Below are 22,326 nucleotides of genomic sequence, written 5' to 3'. Positions count from 1 at the left end.
CCCTCGGGAATACAGTGTTTCCAATATTGCGTGCGCCAACAGCTACAACTCTTATTGTTTCAAAATAAGGGAAAAATATAACTCATGTTTAAGGCTTTCTGTCTGCGTGGAACATACACAGAATCACATGAACCATTCATACGACCTTCCCCAGTCGAGGGCCAATTCTTTGTTCTTTCGTTGGTCGAGAATTGATTGAGTTTAAATCTGAAATAAGTATTGCGGGCCTTCTCGCAGGGAGAGCGAGTGCGATAGGCCATGACTAGGCAATATTCTTTGTAACTCGAGTATGTGCTGATGCGATCTATAGTGCAACACCAATTGTGTTAATACCATTTTTCTTTTACATAGTCACGCCTCATGATCAAATCCTGAGTGTTAGCATCAATCAGGTTCAATAAATTCTTCATTTTATTGCCAAATTTCCAGATGGAAGCTGGCGGAGCTGCTTTGAGCGTAGCATGCAAGTCTTTGTACAGAGAGTTTGGGGGCAGAGCCAAGAGTCTCCAGCTATATCTGGCAGAGAGAGTCACGAGACCCAGTTCATGACACAAAGTAGAGTTGGGGAGGGAGGGCGCAAGTATTAACGTCTTCTTCCAAATACAGCCCTGGATCTGGTCACGAGCATCGTCCTGTTAATGAGACACACGTCCAGTCCATATAGGAGGATGGCCTCTACCTTTAAAACATAAAAATCCATCATAGGACTAATAGGAAATCTGCTATATTTTCTATAAATGACTTTCATGTGCGAAGGGAGAGAATTTGCTTTCTGATTCAAAGGGAGCCTCCACATGTTGCCCGACGTGGAGTCACATAGACCATATCCCAAATATCTTGCATGTTCAGCCAAGAGTTGGAGTATAACATCACACCGGATGGGTAACCCCTATACCATGGAACTGGGGAACAACAAAGTAACACAAAAAGATCCCAAAGGGAAAAAGGGAGTTCACATGGAGGAGTACTGTAATAATTTAAGTACTCAATTATGGAGATAGAGGCGAGGAAAAGAAGGGGAGCCCAGTCATAAATATTCACATTTTCGTTTTTAATTTATCACAATTATAGAATTGCATAATATATAAACATCAAATCAACAATAAAATAGATGAATTAATTTTAATATAAAATACTCGTCAAATCTAATGCCTCAAACCATTCAATAGCAGTGTAATTGCCACAATTCGTAACCTCGTATTACTCAAGGTAAAGCATCACTATCTCATTTTGAATTTCATTCAAATAGTGGAAATGCTGTGGAGAGAGCGAATAGTTAACAATTGGATAAAGTGCTAAATGCAACCAAGTACTAAGTGCCAAATTGTTAACAATGAAATAAAGAAAACAAGTGCTAGATGCAAAAAAGTGCTAAGTGCCCAGTAGTTCTCACAGGTAAAACTTTGTACAATTCATCAGGGCTTTGATTGTAGATCTGGAGGTCTGTGAAAGACGTTGACCCTAAGTTATTCCAGAAATGGTGCCGAAAAATATATTTGTTTCGATCCGCCACCCAAGCAGGACTGGTGATGCAAGTAATTTTACATCTTGGAATGTGGAATATTTTACCCTCCAATCATAGCCGCAATGGACTCTATAGTGGATGAGGATGGGGAATATTCCAATTCTTCGAGTCTTAAACGGTATGGGGTCAAGTCGGAAGGAGCCAGCAAGTGCAAACCCGTAGGTGAAAAGACCCCAATACAAGCCTTCTCTCTCGTCTCTAAGCGCAGCCACCTGAAGTGTTGGAGTATAGCCAGAAGACCAAAAACGGTGTTCTATCAAATATGAGAATATGAGAATATGCAGCTGAAGATTGCCCAGTTTCACTGGAACGCTAACCATGCAGCCATAAGCCATCCAAGTCGCATAGATAGAGGCTGAATAAGGTGGAGGCAAGATTGCAGCCTTGCTTAACTCCCACAAACGTTGGAATAGACTTAGTGGTCACACCGTATTCATTCATTCTAACTCGGTAACTAGTATTTGTATGCAACTTGGATACTAAATGGATTAGCTGAGATGGAATTCCACATCCAACCAGTTTGTTCCATAGCGTGTTATGGATTACGCAGTTGAAGGCTGCCAACATGTCTAGAGACGCCATGCATGCGGTACAGTGTTACGATGTTTGATCCTCGCAAGTATGTGAGTTACTATTGTGGCATTCAAGGCTGTTTCCAAATATTTCCGGAACCCAACCTGAAACGCAATAAGATGTTATGGTGTTTTATTTATATATATATCCATTTCTCTTAGACTCAGAATGGGAAAAACCTTTGCTGACACATCTAAGAGGGTAATGGCTGAAAGTTCCCTGGATCGGCCGGGTTTCCCTTTTTAAAGATCGGAATGATGATTGCTACAAGCTATGATTCTGGCAACTGGTTACTTTTAAATATGTTATTGAATTTGATTTTCAGGATGGATGCCGACAATTGGGGGTCATGTTTGATTACACGTGCCGGGATGCCGTCTGGCCCTGGAGGTTTGGAGTGATTTAATCTGTAAATTGCCCATTCTCCATCAGCCTCTGTCCACATACAGGGACCCCATTTTATTTCATGATACCTTTGGAACTCCACATGACTCTGGCATGACAGCATTTTGAATTTTTCAGCAATATAAGCGGTTCATATTTCCGCATAGATCGGAGATGCCAGTGGTCAGAGGAAGAAGTATTTCTCATGGTTGCCCGCACCAATCTCTGATTATTAAGGCAGGCATGGGAGAGAATGTTGTGATTATCTGTTATGAGTTGTTTGATAGATTTCATCTTATTGATCTAGAAGTGATGACACTTTTTTTATTTTGTGCATAGATATCACTCGATAGGTTGAGCAACTTTAATTCTCTCATTTGCCTGTTTCTTTGAGGTTTGAGTAACCCCACTTCTATGTTAAATGCGTGGGTGTGACGTTTGGGATTCATGGAGTATTTTCTGGTCAATTTGGCAAGTAAACATAACTGAACGGGAACCAATGGGCGATCTACCTCTATAAAGGAGGCATTAGAGACAGTTTCATGAACTTGACTCACTGCGTTAAAGCACATAGAAATGATGAACTGCTCACCATAGGCTGGCAAGATGGCAGATACCGGGTCACACAGATTAAACAAGTTTGCAGACACTGCAAAGTAATCTATGTACGATGTTAAAGTCACCCGATGCCATGTAAATGTATGGTTGCCTAAATCGATGCTTGCAAAACTGATATCCCATTGGGAAAAATTGGGAAAAGAAAGAAATCCATCTGTTGCCTCTTCTACCGGCGAGGGAAGAGGCACCCCTAGAAGTCCTGGAGCCTAGGTCACCTATCCTAGAATTACAGAGTCTCCCCCAAATATAAGTCTGTATTCTGAGTTATGAAGAATAGCGTCTTCAAGAAACATATCTAGGGTTGCCAACATATGATCTAGACAATGTCCAGCAAGATTACAGTAGATACATATTATTAAGTAAGACACCGACTTGTCACCCGGAATCATCGAGTCAATAGCCAATATGCCCTCAGTGGCTTTTATCACCCTGGAAGAAGCCCTCATATAATTATCAACAAGAACTGCAAGTCCTCCAGAAGGCCTCCCAGAGCTGCCGGCATTAGCTTGCATGCAATAAGAGGAATATCCATTTATATGTAATGGCTATAACATCATTGTTCCTTGTAAAGGCATGTGGGAAAAGTGGAAGAATTCATCCAAGAAAATAAACGATAGTACCCGCAGGGGTTCCAAGAAGCAATTCCCACTGCCTGCTGCCACGGTTCTGATTTATTGCTTTAGTTAGAAGAGAGACTTTTCACTAAGGGTTCCAACCGTGACCAATACTTTATCACAGATGACAGGGATGCAGGTTGTGACTAGACAGTTTCATTGGGAAGGTTGGATGAGGTATGAGATGTGGAAACACATCCCAGCCTCCCCTGGCACTCGTTTTTTTCTCACTGGGCCTTCCACCCTGACAAGCACTTCCCCGCTCCACCCTGCACTTCGCTTACTGCACTTGCATGTTCTGAATCTCACAGGGCCACCTAGGATCGTTTTATCTTTGACCTCCCTGTTCCCCCACCCCATTATAAATACCCAATACATACAAATAAAATAATGTAGATATGTGTCTAAGTATGATGAGGTCTTGGGCTCCATTAATGAGCAGCATATGTGATAGTTGGCATGTGTTTGTGTCCTTCTTTGTCTGTTGCCCTCTCCAATGTGTTCTTTAACACAAAAAAGGAAAGCATTGCAACCCTTTCTGAAAGTCATTGCCGGAGAAATGTTGAAGTCTATGGTTGGAGTCATTATATTGCTCAGTGTTTTATAATATGTTACAATTGTGTAAAATCCGTAGTGTGTTACACCAATAAAAAATGAAGCTTCAAAAAATAAATGAGTTTCAAAAGTTTAAGTTTCAAAATCTGAATGAGCTGCTGGTAGAGCGGTGCCCAAAACACTATACAGAGAAAGACTAACCCGTGTCTCTCCTCTTCTAATTGCAGCTCCCCTCCCTGGTAAGTTGCCAGTTTCATTAACCCTTTCAAGGTTGTGATGAGAACATTAGCTTCATGTCTCTGCATTTTGTCAAGCACATGTTTAGGAAGGAAAGCTTTGGAATAGGTGTGTTTTAATGGAGGGAAGCCCTTGTCACCTTTACCTGGGAAGGGGTGTCTCAGCCTCTGCAGGGTCCTAGCCTTTACAAGGCCCCAGCGTCTATGATACATCTGTATGACCCTACTAGAGACTGTTAGGGATGGGGGCGGGGGATCTACTGTTTTTCATCTGCTATCCTGCCTCTTATATCCCTGTGTTAATGGCACATGAGAGTTTCCAGTTACGCTCTAGGCAGTTAACACAATGGTTCAAGCAAAACCTAGCACACACGGTTCCATGTGACATTTTCGCCGCAAAAATATCGCGATACAAAAATATCGCCATATTTATGTGGTGAAAATGACACATGGACCCTGCAGGGGACACCCCCGCAACCCCGCATCATTTTTCTATGTGCGGGGGACACCCCCGCAACCCCCCACCTAATATTTTTGCCACCAAAAATATCGCCTATGGCCGTTCCCGATGACCATATGTTCGGCGATATTTTTGCTGGTGAAAATATGACCTGATACTGCACACACACCTAGCCAGGTTCGGGAAAGACACTGGCCTATGCAACTTTTTTACTTTGATGAGCAATTGACCCCCTAGATCTCTTCTAGACTCTGCAGTAGCCTCCTTACAAGTCTTTAGACATCTCAACAACCACAGCTTAGGACACCCTGGGAAGCTGGGATGTGAGCTTGACCTTGAACAGCACTTTGTCCTCCTAGAAATTAGAAAGTCGACCCTTTAAGGGGAATATTGCTTCCCGGCTAGCTCTAGAGATTGTAAGCCTAACACCCTTCGACAGGATTTCAAACAAAGGCGAGGAAGGATTGCTCAGGGGCAACGCGTTCCTCTTGAAAGTAAGACAATGCAGTGCAAAACAGGTTTGATTCCCGATCCCGTGCTTAGAAACCACTCAATGTTATTAAGCACATTATGAAAGAACAATAATAATTATAGTTATAATAAAGAAGGGTAGTCACCTACCTCAATAGCGGTATTAGGCAGAATCATATGCAATACCCTTTGGGAACACCACACACAATTAAGGCTACAAGTGTGAATACAAATTCACCTTTGGTACAAGCCTGTACTACACAGTAAAGTGGTAGCGATGGCTGAGCAGCCAGACTTATCTCAAGAGCAAGTGAGCAGTATCAGAAGTTACACAAAGGACAGCAATTACTATGGTTCAAACAAACACTGAATCAAGGTTTCTGAGTAAAATATTATACATTTATTTATACATCAATTGTAAAACAGATCACTAAAGCAAAGCAGCAGAAAATCACACTCTTAATACACTACACACCACCCAATAGATTCTGGACAAGTTAAACTCAAAATGAAGTGTGAGCAAAATGGCACTCCAGTAATTCAAAAGGGAGGGAAAGACACGGTTATTCACAATGAATCAGCACCAACAAGTAAGTAAGCAGGGCAATCTAGAAAAGGCAACTACGGTGAGGAAAGCAAATCAAGGGGCCTGAACCAAAGTCAATGGACCAGAGTCTTTGTAGAGGATCACACAGTTCAGTTTGTGGTTAAGTCTTTGCAAGAGTTTGAAACGAAGTTGGTCTAAAGAAAAGTTACTTTAAAGAGTAGAGAAGGACAAGCCCTCGGATTGGCAAAAGATTTCAAACACTTTCACCGCGGTCGGACGGAACATAAAACTGGGTTAGCACAGTACCTTTAGAGCAAAAGAATGCAGAGGCAGACGTTCCTGGCAGATCCTGCAGGCTCACGGTTCCTGAAGCGACTGTCGGACTGACAAGAAGGAGGAAGACTGGAGGGACCTGAACTGCCCAGGGAAGAAACCAGCAGCAGAGCAAAGCGACGAATAAAAGGTGCGCTCCTTAAAACCCAAGCAGGGTCCGGTCCTCCTGGCTATCCGGTTTACTGTAGCTTTGTACAGCAAATTCGACCAGAGGAGGGAGGCCTGGCTTGCAGTTTGGCGAACTGGTTGGTCCCACCAGCTCAAGGGAAGACTATTCCTTGCAGATCTTCCCTGTCATCGAAGTTTGGAGATTCGAACCCGCAGGAGGGCTTCACTGGGAGGTTCAGTCGTGGTAGAGGTCCTCTTCTGTCAGCTTCTCTTCAGTTCTCTTGATCCAGTGGCGACTCTGCCTTCCAAGTCCCAGAGACCTGCTTTTATATGCAGTTTTCCCCCATTCACACAGCCTGGCTGTCAATCACACAGCAGGGTGACTGTCCTGGTGGGACAGGCACCACAGGAAATCAAAAAGAGTGCGACATGGAGTCTCAAACCCCTCCCTCACACCCTGTCCCCCTCAGACATTCAGGCGCCTTATGAGGGCTTCTGAGAAGAAGCCCGCCAAAGGACGGCAAACAAAGGAACCAAACCTGCATTGGCGCTCAGAGTAAAACACAAGAAAGACCTTTACAAAAAGAAATGTCAAATAAACCCAGCCGGAACCAAAATAAAATAAAAGGGGTTCAGCGGGTTTAAAGTTCGAAGCTACAAACTTAGCCTAAAACAGTACCAGGGCTATTTTCATAGTCTGCGGTAAGGAAGAAATTATAGATACCACTGCCACCAACCAAATCTTAATGAAAGGGAAACAAAATAATGTTCCATGAGAGACAGACAAAAAGGGGTATCTATTAAACCTTTCCAGTACTCTGTTGTACTGGGTCTGTGAATTTAAAAAGACTGAATAATGTCAATGGGAACTTTACATGTTCTGAGAGACAGTAGTCAGTCCCAGAAAATGGAGTCTGAGTTGGGAAGTCTGAAAAAGACAACCCTGTGTCACTGCACTAAAGGTGCTGTGTAACACACAGTAAAAAGATGATGCCTATGGAGTAGGTGAGGCTCCACAGCCCAGGAACACATACAAATGTACAACACATAGCCAAAAACACATGGGTATTCAAAAGAGGTTCTCATTATTTGGCCACTTCAAGAAGAGATTCACAACCAGATTCATGTCCCATTAGGGCGAATACTTCAGTCCCAGTGGAATCATCATTCAAAATCCTCTCAATAGTTTGCAAACTAAGGGGTGTTCCTATATAGGCGCTCCATCCACTTGTACCTGCCCCGATAAAATAGCTGAGTGATAAAATTGACCTTCCTGTGCGCTCTTCCTTCCTCTAATAGCTTTACTAGAAACCTGTGCACGGTTAAATATAGAGGCTGAAACCAGATATCCTACCTGTTCCAGACACCAGCTACTCTGGTCTTCCAGTGTCGCTCTGTAATGTCTAAGAGTGAACGAGGGCAGCTGTCCCTGATAAAGCTCTGTGCTTTCCTGAAAGACCTGGGATTACCCATCGTGCTCTGACCACTTCCAGGCCGTGAATGTCAGTGGTCCACTCCCGACCAATGGATGTTGGAGATGTAGGTGATTCCTCAGAAGAAGAGGACACTGAGGTAGTCGTACTGGAAAGTAGTTGGTCCAGTAGAGTTGGATGCAGACTTGAAATGTCCAGAAAGTGCCCACTAGAACTAGGACTGCTCGATCTCCCGTTCTCTCGATCTCCCGTCACCTTCACTAGGGTCCTTGCCATCATCATGAAGAGAAGGGGCGCATAGTTCCTGCCCCGCTACCAACTCTGAAGAAAGTCATCCAAAGCAAGGGCCGATGGATCCGGCCTCCATCTGAAGAACTGTGGTGACTGATTATTGATCCTGTTGGTCTATTTCAAGTGTGGGCCCCACTTGTCATTCAACTTCTGAAAAATCTCATTGTTCAGTTTCCAACTGCTGCTTTCCACCAGATATAGAATATATGTGCTCTACATTGGACAGTCCCGGATTGTACCCTACCATTACTGCAATCTTCCTCTGCAGACAGTTGTGTCAGAAATCCTTTGCAAGATCTCCTAATAGCTTGGACTACGTCCCTCCTAGGTAGTTGATGTATCGGACTGTAAACACATTGTCCACCCGTAGGAGAATCCAACAGTTTACTTTGTCCTTGGCTAGCGAGCGAATGGTGAATTACACCACCAAGTGCAATAAACAGTTAATATACATGTGAAGTTCTTCTGGTGTCCACTGGCCGCCCATGGACAAGCTTCCACACTGGACTCCAAGTCCTGACCTATTGGCATCGGATTCAATAATAACGTCCAGGATTACCCCAAGAATGGCCGAGACATTTCAGGCTTCCATGTGGGCAAGCGACCACTGCAACTCTACTTGAGCTTTCTCTAAGAGGGTGATCAATGCAAGTATGACACTCCATTGCTGAGATGCCTGTTCTTCAACCCCTGTAGAGCCCTGTAGTGAAGGGGTCCATGGAATATCACCTGAAAGGGCAAAGATAGCAGGCCCTTAACTCTTGCTAGTTCTCTGAGTGTAAAACCTTCCTCATGTAAGAGAGCCCGGATCTCTTCTTATCGCTCTCACCTTCTCTGCTGTGAGCTTGTGCACGGGCCTGATAGAATCTATCTGTAAACCAAGCAAGTCTATGAAATGAACAGGTTTCATCTCTGATGTTTTCCAGATCTCTAAACACCCCAGATCCAGCAGGAGGCCCACTGCCATCTCTACCTGTGCTCTCAGCACTTCTTTGTGCTTTGTTGACATGAAGATCATAGACTTGATTGCATCCTTTGGAGGTACTGAGCGGACCATTTCCACCTCTTCTAGCCACAGGGTCCTGCGCAGGCAGAATCCTCTCGCTTTCTCAGATAGGCCTCTTTAAAATGTGAGAAGGCATCCTTCATCTGCTTAGCTGATTCCCTGCTGTCGCCCTGGGGGATGGTGAAGGCCTTGCCTTCCTGTGGGTGGGCACACACCCCCCATTATCATCGCTCCTCTTTCTCACATGCCAGTCTGGACTGTTTGCCCTGCAATGGGCCTCAATATCATCGAGTCGTTGCTGGATTGGGAGCAGCATCTTGGCCACTGCCATCTTTATGGTGGTTTCCAATAAGTCACCCTAGCCTCTTTTAAAGCTCACCATCAGGCTTATTTCCTGGTGCATCTGCTCCCTGTCTGGCAGATCCTGCTCGGCTCTCCTTGCCTCCAGATGGGAACCTTCTATTATGTTTCTTTTTTTGTATTCAGTACCATTTTGTAATCGTTCTGCTAACGCTCCCTCTTTCCCATTGAAAATGTGCAGGACTCTAATCTGCGTGTTCCCAGACATCACTGCGTCAAACCGTAGCCATGTGGGACCTGGTTTTCATGCCCCGATGTCTGCTTCCCATGCAGTTGCACCCTCTGATGCGATACCCTGCAGCTTCCGGGTAAGAAGATGTGGGTGAGGGGGGATTGGGTCGCCATAGCGCCAGGGAGCAGTGCAAATTCACCTGAGCAAAAGCCTGCTTTCTAGTGGTTTGATCTGATGGTGCAGCCCTGCTTGAAGCTGTTGCCGCAGCAAATCCAGAGTCCGGATGCACTCTCGCCCGACCCCATATGGAGGTCTGGGGGGATGAGCACCGCCCGACCATGCCACTTAACCAGAGAGCGGTGTCTCCATGACTCCGCGTTGCGCAGCCCTGCCTGAGCTAAGAGATAGGGACCACACCAGCATCTGCACACCTCGTCGCCAGCGGTCCCTGACAACGCCTCGGGCTAATTCTGCACTCATATAAAAAATAGAAATGGAAGATAACTGCTTGAGCAGCGAAGAAAGAGGGCAAAGAAGGTGACCACTCGATATAAGGACCGGAAAGGAGACCTGTGCTTGGTATTGAAAGTCACGTGTATTACTGAGATTTCACTGGCACTACATGTGCCTGGGTTGTTTGGGAAGTTAATTTAGGGTGATTATCATGTTGTTTTCAGCATTTTCATACGGCTGCGTGAGCATATAGATAGGAAGAGAAGCATATTGCTCGCCTCCGGCCTTGACATAGAGTCCATACATTTCAGTGAATCTCACAATCTCTGGCAAGCCAATCATTCTGGCTTCTGACCCCAGTGAAGGAAGCGCAAAATCAATAACTTTCTGCAAATCACATGAGGTGGTGCCTGATTTCTTGCAATTGGCCCATTTCCTTGCAGGCCAGTTTGTTCAAGGCTAATTTGTTTTTAATTTTATTTTATATCACATTTCACTGCAAATGTAGCTTGTAGTTGGGTTTAGGTATTTGAAAGCTGTAGAGTATGTTGGGGTTTGCAGGGGTCTCCCTCTGAATTTATGGCAGACACATACATAGACGTTTATGGATGTGGAGTGTTTGTGCAACTGTAATTCTAGGTTTCATTTATAAGCATTCTCGGGGGTGACAGCAGGTGAGATTCGGGGGGCACTGGGGTGGAGTATATTAGTATAGCAGTGGCCATTGCCTGTTGCAAGAGAATATAGTGAGGGGGGTTCCCAGTGAGGGGGGGGGGTGCTGCAGGATGTGGGAGAATTGTCAGTGCCTGAGCATCAAGCGTGAATGAGATCCTCCGATGGAAGCTAATCGCTGAGAGTAGATGGGACCTCACCTTTAAGTGTATTTCACTACAGACAGTGTTTGGAATCCACTGGACATTGGTTAGTGAGCCAGACTGCTATTGCCAGGGGTGCACTGAGCACTGAAAACCAAATATGGAAGTCTGAAGGACTGGAGGCAAGGGCTTCAATCTTACACTGGACTTCTCGAGCTACATGCAAAAGGGGACAGTGTTTCTAATGGCACTATGCATTTCTTTGGCATCTCATTCAATAAACTCAGGACAACTTGACCTCACTCTCCTCTACTCCTCACGATTCTCCCTCACCCATTCGCAGGCCTCCTTTGTCCACCTCTTACCTTCCCTCCTTTTACCCTCTTTTTCTCCCGTAACACCTGATAAGGCTTCTAGACAAGTCCGCTCTATGAAGTTCTCATCCAAACAGGTGCAGCCCTGTTCCTCTAGAACTATCAAGAACAACATTGTCTCCCTTGCTCTTGCCTTGGCTGATTTCTGAAATCAATCCTTGGCCACTGGATCCTTCCCCATCACTCCTCAAGCCCTCCCTTGTGCATCCTCTCCTCAAAAAGTCTTCTGCCGATCCTTCCTGTATGGCAAACTACCACCCTATCTCCATCACCCCGTTCCTGGGCAAACTCTTATAGAAGCTGGCCAACTCCCAGCTTATCCACCACACTGAATCTGTTGACTGTCTACAAGACCACCAGTCTGGCTTCAGAGCTCCCAGAGGCATGGAAACTGCTCTCCTGAACACCCGTGAAGACTTGCTCTCTAATGTCGATTCCAGCTCTCCTTCTGTTCTCATCCTTCTTGACAGTTCCACTGCCTTTGATACGGTCAATCATGAAAACCTGATTAGTCGTCTCTGTGATATCCTTGCCATCATGGACCTGGCTATGGTCTGGTTGACCTCCTTCCTCTCAGACCGACCTCCCCAGGTTCAACTGGGCCCTTTTCTCTGCACCATATCACTCTCCACCTGCAGATGCACCTCCTCAGAGGTAATCTCCCTTTCCTCACCTTCCCCCAGAAACTCAATGTCTCCAGAGCTCTTGTCCTGATCGCCTTAAATTCCGGAACCTTCTCAAGACCTTCCTTTTTTATTCTTCCTTCCCTCCCCCCCTCCCCGGCTAATGTCCCTGTCTGCTTGCTGACTGGCTGCCTGGTTCCTCAGAGTCTTCAGGGCACCAGGCTCCCCACATTCCAGTCTGCCCATGCACTTGGGTGGTCTGGAGCACCCCCTTGTTTAGCACTTGCCTTTCTGGGCCACTCCCCGCACACTTGGATGGCTCGGCCTGCACCCTTTTAGCACTTCCAGCCACTTACATCACACTTCTCGTGGACCTCCCACCCAGTCCTTTTTCACATATAGGGTTTACTAAGTATTTACTTCTGTCCCCCTTGCCTTTGCTAGCATATCCCATATGTTCCTATGATCAGCACTACTAAGAGCAGCAAACATGTCTTTCCAACTGGCATTAAGGACAGAGCACTTCCACCTCCTAAGCCATCCATAATACTGTTGCCTAATTGCATTTACACGCCTGGCCAGCGGCTGGACTGGCAAGCCAGAGCTCCGTACCAGGTGTATTTTTTTTCCGAATGGCTCTCATTGCGCCTCCAATTGCAAAATCAAATGTGTGTGAGGGTTTACCACAAATGATAACCTGGGTTTTATTGCCAACTCCAGCGATTGAAATAGAGAGTCTGCTAGTCCACTTCTCTATTTCGCCGCTTTGCATATGTCCCGGAGCAATAAGATCATTGTCCCTTAGCTGAGACAGCCAAGAGCCCATTTCTTGTAGGTTCTTTGCTGTCCAATGAATGTGATTACCCGCATGGTTAGTCTGGACGTCAATGCACCTACTTCTCATTAATCTAGCATGTTGGAGGTTATTAGACAGTGATACAATATTCTGGTCACTATGCTCTATAGGGGTGACCCTTCATTCTTTTGTCACCAGTAGATAAGCATGTTTGTGTGTAGCTCCCCGGTATATCTCTGTCAGATCTGCCATTTAACAAGAACAGATCCCACTGTCGCCCGAATGCGACCCATTCTCTACCCTTGCGATTACCAGTACCATGAATCATTGTACACTTTTTAAAACTTTAGAATAAGCTGCACAGGTATTTTCACCGGTACACTTTGCCTTCAAATCTCCACCCGCTATGATGATATATTCAGCATGTTCCCTTCACCAGTTAACTGGAGCTCCTCAAGAGCTATTTGGACATCATAGGGGGTATATACACATTAATCATCAATTTGACTCATGTCTACCTCATATTTGATAATACTGAGGATCAGAGCTGGACAGGGTTTAGAGTATGTATCCAGGAAGCACAGGGTCAGTGTATATATTGACAGATTGCTGAGCAGCTGGACTGCACCCTCTTGTCTAGGATATCAACTCTGCAACATGGGTGGAGGTTTCCTAGGGAAGCCTTTCACTCTCTACCCCTTCCCAGGCACACATACCATATACTCTGCAGTCAATATACCATTCTGGTCTCTGTATCAAGCCCCATCAATGATGTGAGTCAGGTCTGCTTCTGGTAAGGGTGCATCAGGCAGGTGCCACTGAATGGGGTACATCAACCTCTAGGAGAGAGCCCAGCACAATCTGTGTGCACTGTTCCATTGCTTCTACAGCAGCAGCAACTGATCTCAGGCAAGGTGTGATTCCAGCAGCAACAGGGACCAGTTATTTCCTGTCATAGGTTATTGGTTTAGGATGCATGCCATGGTTCTCAGGCAGGAAAGTTCATGCAAAGATGTTTCTTTCATGATAGTATAGGGTAAACCTTTTATGCAGTGCATTGGTCATTCTATTCTTTATCGTAGCAAAGGCTTCTTCAGCCTCTGGAGTCCACTTTAGGGGCTCTATAGTGTTCACTCAGGTTTAATGCTGCAAGGGCTTGATGGTTCCAGAGTAACCTAACATCCATTGTCGGCAGTACTAGACCACACTGTGACGATTCTTCCAATGGCATCACTTCTCCCCAATGGCCCCTGGAAACCTTTGTGTTTAGGCGCCATAAAAATGTCCAATAAACACATGTCCAATAAATAAAATATAGAACCTCGCCTGTAAGGCTAAGGGGGTGGAGCCGCTACCCAATATTCCCAATAGGGGTGTGGGTGTGGGGGGTAAAACATGGGAGGAGCTTCTAGGAGAGGAGTCCCCCCTTGGGGATAGGGACGCACATTCTGGGCCACAACACCCCTTTCCTATCTCACCACACAACCCTACACACAGTACTAACAACAGCAATTCACTCAGATGTTGTATTGTGACTCTTTGACACTTGACAGCACTGGGATGAGGAGGCGCCGAGGACCCAGGAAGATCACCTCATTGAAACCACAAAAGACTCTGCCATACATTCAAAGGGATCTTTTCCTATAAAAACAGAGAACTGACCTGGGAGTCACGCAGGTCCAGCCAGCCCCAGAGTAGCATCCAGGGAGGAAGCTGTAAAATGTGGGAAGCTGGTAGCAGAGCAGACCAGAGGGTAGATGACATGGGCAGAAGGCCTGGAGCATTTGCGTTGGGTCCTGTGGCAGGACCATTCCGAGCTGGACGTAGGCGAGGCAGTGTCATGACCTCCTAGAGGAGATCGACAGTGCGGCCTGCACCTAGACCCAAAACTGCAAGGAGTCTGAGTCCGCCTAGACATTGTGGAGCCAGCGAAGCCATTGGAGGCCTTGGAAAGTAGGTTGAATACCTGGACCCCTGGAAGAGTCAACACCGTACAAGAAGGTCCCAGAAGGTAACAGGTAGCAAGGGCAGATCAGCAGGGGTGGGGAAGTAGTGAGAGGGTCCCAGCTTCGTACCAGGGGTTGCAGTGGCAGTCATAGGACCACTGACCCAATGTCCAGTAAAGAGTGCATCCGGGGAAGATTTCCACCTCACAGTGGAAGTCATAAGACCATTGACCTAAAGTCCATTAAAGAGTGCATCTGGGCAAGATTTCCTACTCATAGTGGCAGTCATATGACCATTGACCTAAAGTCCAGTGAAGTGTTCATCCGGGGAAGATTTCCTCGTACAGTGGCAGTCAAAAGACCACTAACCCAAAACCCAGTGAAGAGAGTATCAGTGGAAGAGATCCTCGTCACAGTGGCAGAGTTCCTCACCGCAGCAGCAGGCATAATTCCACTTAATCACAAGCCAGAGAAGAGTGCATCAGAGGAAGAGTAGTGTTTGTCGAGGGAGCTATTCCTCAACCCACTGGCCATCCAAAGCCCAATGGCTTGAACCAAGTTGACTGTTGTGTTACCAAGAAATGTGCTCAGTGAGCTGGCAGCCAAAAGGAAACAGTCTTGGGATAGGACGAAAATGTCAAACCCCTTTACTGCGAACCCAAAAATGGAGAGGTTTTATTTCTTTTATGTTTGCTCTTTTTCACACAAATATATATGGTAAGTGGGGTAGGGTATTAAATTGGAATGAAGGGTGAGGGGGGAGGGCAACGGGGGGTCTTCCCTGCATTTATTTGAAAGGAAAGTCAGGATTTCCAGGATTCGAATAAAAGAATTCAGTATTTTCACATAAATCCTCCAGTCTTGACACCTGAGGTAAAGAGTCTGTACAGAGAATCTGAACGAAGAATACCTTTAAGATAACTTTGTCAGGAACTTTCTTGGCTTAAAAATACCATCCAGTCAGACCAGGAGAAGGGAGGTATTCCCCTGGCCCCAACCTTGGCAAAGAAGTGGCGAGCTGAGACTAAACCAGGAGAAGGAAGGTATTCTCCTGGCCCCAACCTTGGCAAAGAAGTGGTGAGCAGGGACTATACCAGGAGAAGGGAGGTATTCTCCTGGCCCCAACCTTGGAAAAGAAGTGGCGAGCCAAGACTAAACCAGGAGAAGGGAGGTGTTCTTCTTGGTACCAGAGTAGTCTGAGAACTGAAAGAACTTTAAAGTAATTTTAATTTAATTACTAGGAGGAGGGAGTAATCCTCCTAGTTATTTATTTTCTGTTCTTTTATAGTTGTGACAGGGTGAGAGCAGGACCTTGGACAGAGGACGGTGAGATTATTTTTGGATATTCTGAGGACAGGCACCAGAGTATTATTTCTTTTGTAGGGTTTTACCATAGAGGTAGGGATAGGTAGGGCTGTTTCACTTTATTTAATAAAACATTAGTGAACATATCACTATTGTCTCCATCTCCTACTTCTGATGCCTTGTCACAACACCCAAATAAAGCACTTATTTGTATTATAGTCTGAGGTTTGGGAATCTTGTGCACTGGCTCTTCTCTGGAGGGAGCCAGTAGTCTGTGACTCAGGTACTGTGGCATAGTAATTAAGGGACTGTCCATCTAAATAGCTGAAATTTAGTCTTCAATGCCTTGTGTCCTTTCTCAGCAAGAGAGGTCATTAGGACCTGTTTGTCCTCCATGGAAGCCTTAACACATTGTCCACATACTGGACCAACTCTGAGACTCCATGCACCCCTGGGATAAATGAGTCCAGGTGAAATGCATTGCTCTGTGTGAAAATGCAATCAAGTATTGGGGAGAGAGGAAAATGCTGAACATGAATCCACTGCTGTGAATTGTGTGGCATCCAGTGGAAAGCATGAACATATCATTATCAGGATCAGCACTGCAGGAAATGCAGGGATGGCCACCACATGGACTGCTCTCAGATCGTGCATGAAATGATAGGCGGTCTCCCCTGGCTCTTCAACCAGCAATATCGGGGTGTTACATAGGCTAGTAGTGGGGACAATTATGCCTTGGCTTAGGAGTGCTTCCATACCAGAAGCAATTCCCTGCTCCGCTACTGGCTTCAGGTGGCACTAAGGAATATGGGGCAGCTTCTTAAAGGGAATGACTTTTGTCCTGACAGGTTCCGCTCTGTGGCTGTATCCCAGCTCATTATCCTGGGTTGACCATAAAATGGCAGGTGTGGGGTTAATCAAGTCTGTTAACTCATCTGCCCATTTTCCCCTCACATGGCTCTTCTTCATCTGGGTCTATTTGGAGTGCTGCTAGGAATGCTTCAACATTAACGTGAGGGGCACTCAAGAAGACCCCGATCCTGGGTACAATAAATGGTTCACCTGAGCCTGCACCAGAAATCTCTGCCTAACAGGTGAACTGGTACTTAGAGGCTAAACTAAAACACATGATGTCAGTGATGGGTCCTAGTGTAATTGTGAGAGGTTCTCTAACTGGATGTATGAATGGAGTGTTAGAGATGCCTACTACTTGTACAGTTTCGGTGGATACTGGTGCATTCCAGACACTATCCATGTGCAGCACTGATTTACCTGTCCCAGTGTCCACTAGGGAAGACAGCAATGTTCCCTATACACTGCACTGTAGATATGGGCCGTCTTGATCAGTCAGGAGTAGCAGGTCCAGTGGAATGTCATCCTGAGATAGTCAGAATGGATCCTGGTCACCCTGGAGAATGGGAGGCGGTCCGGGGGCAAATGGCGGGGCATTTAGAGTCAGGAAGGTAATTGGGGCTCCTTGGTTTTTATTAAGGAAATGGGCAACCTTGTTGGTACGTGTACCTGGAGCATTACGTTGCCCCTAATTGCCCTGGAAATATGGTCCCTGAGCTTGTAGTGGCTCTTGTTCGTCCAATGTCTCATCTGCTTCCCGTAATTACAAAGTAATGGGTTTGTCTGTGGTCTTTGCAGGCCTGAAGATCCCTATGATCCCTGTTGACTACATTGCCCTTTGCACCCACCTGACCCCATTGCATCTGCTGATTCTGCTGATTCTGCTGATTCCATTGTGTAGCTGGATCTTGCTGTCCTGAGTAGCCCCCCTCTGGTTCTCCCCGTATCATCTATTCATGGGAAGGACCTCCTCTTCCTCTATTTCATGGTTTCTATCCCTCCCATTTGGACAGCATTCTGTGCATTTTGAATCTGTCCCTGCACCTGTCCCTATAAACCTTGCATCTGGAGGGTCATTCATTTACCCTCAAAGCTCTCCTTATTAGGTTATTGTGAGGGTAAACAAGGATTAACAACCAGCAATATCTCCACTAAGCATTTAATATGCCACCCCATGAACACGTTCTTTAGCTGTGCGTGTACCTCAGGCAGCAGCCAGTACACTATAGCAGCTAACAAAAGGTCACATGGTAAAACATGGCAGTGCCCTTGCTCAAAGCAGGTTATTGTTGACCTAATAGAAGGGTCATTCCTATATTCCAGATGCATGGGGATGACATTAAACTGAGCGCCTCTCACCCAACTGTAGTGCGACTACCTGCCTGCAGTGTGACTGACACTGAGCCATGCCTCCATACACCTTGCAACAGCATTCATACCAGCCACACTGCAGTTGACACCACGCCACATCTCCATACACCATGCATCAGCATCCAGGATACCTGCTGTGCGACTGCAACTGAGCCATGCTTCCATACACCTTGCAACAGCATTCATACCACCCGCAGTGCAGTTGACACCAAGCCACATCTCCATACACCATGCATCAGCATCCAGGATACCTGCTGTGCGACTGACACTGAACCACACCTCATTACACCATGTAACAGCTTTCAGCCTACTGGCAGTGCAACTGACACTAAGCCACACCTCCACGCACCCTGCAACTGCTAAGCCATAAAGACCGCATATGGAAACTAAGGCACAATAACCATATACACTAGTGACACGACAGACACGAGGTTCAATTTCCAAACAAGTCTGGTTTATTTCAAAGTATCTCAGTCGGCCGACTGGGTCTCAACGTCTCGCAACATGTGTTCCCAGACCTCGTGAGACGCAAGAGAGCGAGCAATGCTCAAGCAGCAATATATATACATAACATACAATCAATTCGATCCGCCTATAAAAGTATCATTCAGGCTAGGCTTCGGTAGTTGACAGTCATGACAATTATGACACGTTATCAGAAGTCTTCATTCAGTCTAAACATGGTTATTCTAGCAATGGTAGCAGAGCCATCTTTCTGTTATGGGGAACATAGAGCTCTTAGCTCGGCAAAGATATCATGTTTGTAGCAGAGAAACATTCCTTAGCACGTTATCTGTGTGTTTCGGTTCATGGGCTAAGGGTCAGACAGTTCTGAAGCTGAAGCTGAAAATACCACTCTCCGTGAAGAAGCACCTCTAGAAGAATATAATTTATGCTTTAACTTCCTTTTACTACAGCGTTTGCAAGACAGGGCGGCACCTGGACTACTGATTAGATGCAGCTTCTGCTCAACTTCAAGGACTTAGTGAGAGAGAAATACAATGTATGACGTTCCTGTCTGTGTTAGTATTTCAGCATTCAGGCCATGGCCTCGCACTGTGTGGGAGTTCGAAGCATAGATTACATTTTGCAAAGGCGTTTTGACAGAAAAGGAAAAAGCAAATGCCCGACATTTCACAAAATGGACGCCCTCTGGTTACATTGACGATTCTGCGATTGCAATGTTTTTCACATGATGCGATTGGTTTCTGGCCAACATACTTTACATACTATACAAACTATAGGGTCGTTTCTGGTCTAACAGCAACAGCATTCAGCCTACCTGCAGTAAGACTGACACTGAGCCACTCCTACATACACCATGCATCAGTATTCAGTCTACCTGATGAGTGACTGACACAGAGCCACATCTCCATACACCATGCATCAGCATCCAGCCTACCTGCTGTGCAATTGACTCTTAACCAGGTCTCCATACACCATGCATCAGCATTCAGGCTTCCTGCTCTGAGACTGACACTGAGCCAGGCTTCCATACACTGAGCCTCAGCATTCAGCCTACCTGCAGTGCAGTTGACACCAAACCACATCTCAATACACCATGCATCAGCATCCAGGATAACTTCTGTGCGACTGACACCGAACCACGCCTCCATACACCATGCATCAGCATCCAGGATACCTGCTATGCAACTGACACTAAGCCACACCTCCATGCACCCTACAACAACATTCAGTCAACCTGCAGTAAGACTGACACTGAACCACGCCTCCATGCACCATGCAACAGCATTAAGCCTACCTGCAGTGCGACTGACACTGAGCCAGGTCTCCAAACATCATGCAACACCATTCAGCCTACCTGCAGTTCAACTGACACGGAACCAGGCTTCCATACACCATGCATCAGCATTCAGCGTACCTGCAGTGCGACTGACACTGAACCACACCTCCACACACCATGCTTCAGCATTCTGCCTACCTGCAGTGCAGTTGACACCAAGCCATACCTTTATAAACAATGCAACAGCATTTATCCTACCTGCAGTGTGACTGACACTGAACTAGGACTCTATACTACACACATCAGTATTCAGCCTACCTGCAGTGCTACTGATACTGAGTCAGGCCTACACACTCTATACATCAGCAGCCGAAATACCTGCAGTGGAATGACACTGAACAAGGCCTCCATATCACTAACATCTGCATTCAGCCTACCTGCAGTGCGACAGACACTGAGCTGTTAGGCAGAATCATATGCAGTCCCCTTTGGGAACACCACAAACAATTAAGACTACAAGTGTAAGTACAATTTCACCTTTTGTACAAGCCAGTACTACACAGTAAAGTAGTAGTGATGGCTGAGCAGCCAGACTTATCTCAAGTGTAAAGTGAGCAGTACAAGACGTTGCACAAAGGACAGCAATTACTATGGTTCAAACAAACACTGATTCAAGGTTTCTGGGTAAAAGAATATACATTTATTTACACCATCAGTTATAAAACAGTTCACTATTATAAAGCAGCAGAAAATCACAATTTTATTACACCACAACAAACACCCAATCAATTCTGGATAAGTTAAGCTCAAAATGAAGTGTGAGCAAAATGGCACTCCGGTATTTTTAAAGGGAGAAAAGACAAGGTTATCCAAAATCAATAACACCAACGAGTTATAAGCAGAGTAATCCAGAAAAGGCTACTACAACTAGGATTCAAGTCAATAGATCTGGGCCAATGTTAATGGTTCAGCGTCTTTGCAGAGGATCACACAGTACAAAGTAGTTCGCGGTTAAGTCTTTGCCAAGAGTTCAAAACGAAGTTGGTCGGAGGAAAAGTTATTCAAAAGAATAGAGAAAGACAAGCCTTTCAGAGAGGCAAAAGATTTCAAACACTTTCACCGCGGTCGGACGGAACGAACGACCAAATTTGCACAGTACCTTAAAAGAAGAAGAATGCTGTAGCTGAGGCAGTTGTTCCTGGCAGGTCCTGCAGGCTCACGGTTCCTGAAGTGACTGTTGCGGTGATAAGGAGGAGGAGGACGGCTGGAGGGTCCTGTACTGCCCAGGGAAGAAGCCAGCAGCGAAGCAAAATGTTGAATAAAAGGTGCGCTCCTTAAAACCCAGACTGGTGCTCTTCCCACTGGCTATCCGATCCACTGCAGCGATGCACAGTAAATTCGAGCAGGATGAGGACCAGTGTCTGGCATTTGGCAAGCTGGTTGTTACCACCAGGCTCAAGGGAAGAAGATTCCTTTCAGATCTTCTCTGTCGTCGAAGTTTCAGGCGATTCAGACCTGCAGCAGGGCTTCACCGCGTGTCCAGTAGTTGCAGCAGTCGTCTTCCTTCAGCTTCTCGTTGGCTCTCTTTATCCAGTGGCAACTCTGTTTTTCACTCCCAGAGACTGGCTTTTTGTGCACCAAATCCCTCTTTCTCACAGCCTGGCTGTCAATCACACAGCAGGGTGGCTTTCCTGGCAGGACAGCCACCTAGCCAATCAAACTATAGTGCGACTTGGGTCTCCAAGTAGACACTGTTAGGGGGCATCAAACCCCTCACTCACATCCTGTCCACCCAGACACTCAGGCGCCTGAGGAGGGCTTCTGTGCAGAAGGACAGCGAACCAAGGAACCAAACGTGGCTTAGCGCGCAGACAAAAACACAAGAAATATCTTTACAAAATGAAATGGCGAATAAACCCGGCCGGAACCAAATAAAAGGGGTCCAGCGGGTTAGAGTTTGAGGCTACCACCATGGCCTCTAACGTTACCGAGGCTATTTTCATATCTCGCGGTAGAATAAAAATGGTAGATACCACTGCCACCAGCCAAATGTTAGAGAAAGGTGAACATAAACATTTTGCATGAGAATTAGACAAAAAGAGATGACTTAACCCTTCCAGTACTCTATTGGTTGTACTGGGTCTATACATTTAAAAAGACTAGTAAAGTCAATGGCAACTTTGCATGTTCTGGGAGACAGTAGTCAGTCCCAGAAAGTGTAGTTTAAAGAGGGAAGTCTGGATGACAACGATGTGTCACTGCACTAAAGGTGCAGGGTGACACACAGTAAAAAGAGGGGTGGGTGAGACTAGACAAAAACAAATTGAACATGCTGCCAAAGTTTTAAGGTGCTATTAGTAT

General features: G+C 45.8%; 1 long non-coding RNA gene across 1 annotated transcript in view; it reads left to right on the top strand.

The window, feature by feature from the left end:
• The first annotated feature begins 4,495 nt into the window (after positions 1–4,495).
• LOC138565955 (uncharacterized) overlaps positions 4,496–22,326 on the top strand; it is a 197,392-nt gene continuing 179,561 nt past the window's right edge. The window contains exon 1 of the long non-coding RNA XR_011301736.1: positions 4,496–4,508. This is a non-coding gene — a long non-coding RNA (uncharacterized lncRNA). The remainder of the gene's footprint in view (positions 4,509–22,326) is intronic.

The sequence above is a fragment of the Ambystoma mexicanum genome, chromosome 1p (genome assembly GCF_040938575.1).
Source record: "Ambystoma mexicanum isolate Mex_15411 chromosome 1p, UKY_AmexF1_1, whole genome shotgun sequence".
NCBI lineage: Eukaryota > Metazoa > Chordata > Amphibia > Caudata > Ambystomatidae > Ambystoma > Ambystoma mexicanum.
This window is presented reverse-complemented; position numbering and strand designations above follow the sequence as displayed.